Here is a 471-nt window from a genome sequence, read left to right as displayed (position 1 = left end):
TAAAGTGAATCTTCCCTCTAATCCCACCCCCCGAGGTAATGAGTTTTCAGTTCAGGGTGAACCATCCTCTGCTTTCTAACACACATAAGGCTTCATTCAAACCTAGGATATTATAAAAATGAATCTGCATGTTGCTTTTTTAAAACAGTGCATCACCCCACAGGCCAATAACTAGCTCTTGCGACTCTTTCTAGTGCTTGCCTTATGTCCCCGAGTATGGATGTCCTGTGATTTACTCAGCCTCGTCTCTATCGATGAACATTCGTGTTTCTCATCCTCCAATTTTCTAACCATGGGAGCGGCTTCAGGAGCAGCAGGTTGCTGCAGAACAGCACTCAGAGCACAGAATGGGTCTGGCTAGACTTCGAGGAGCCAGGATTAGCGGGAAGAGCCTAACCCCATCTCGGTTAGGACGCTCCCCTTCGTCGTAGAGGGTCGAGACTCCCGCCGCTGCGGGCGCGGAGCAGGGGC

The sequence above is a fragment of the Galeopterus variegatus genome, unplaced genomic scaffold (genome assembly GCF_000696425.1).
Source record: "Galeopterus variegatus unplaced genomic scaffold, G_variegatus-3.0.2 Scaffold353, whole genome shotgun sequence".
NCBI lineage: Eukaryota > Metazoa > Chordata > Mammalia > Dermoptera > Cynocephalidae > Galeopterus > Galeopterus variegatus.
Note: the sequence above shows the minus strand (reverse complement) of the source record.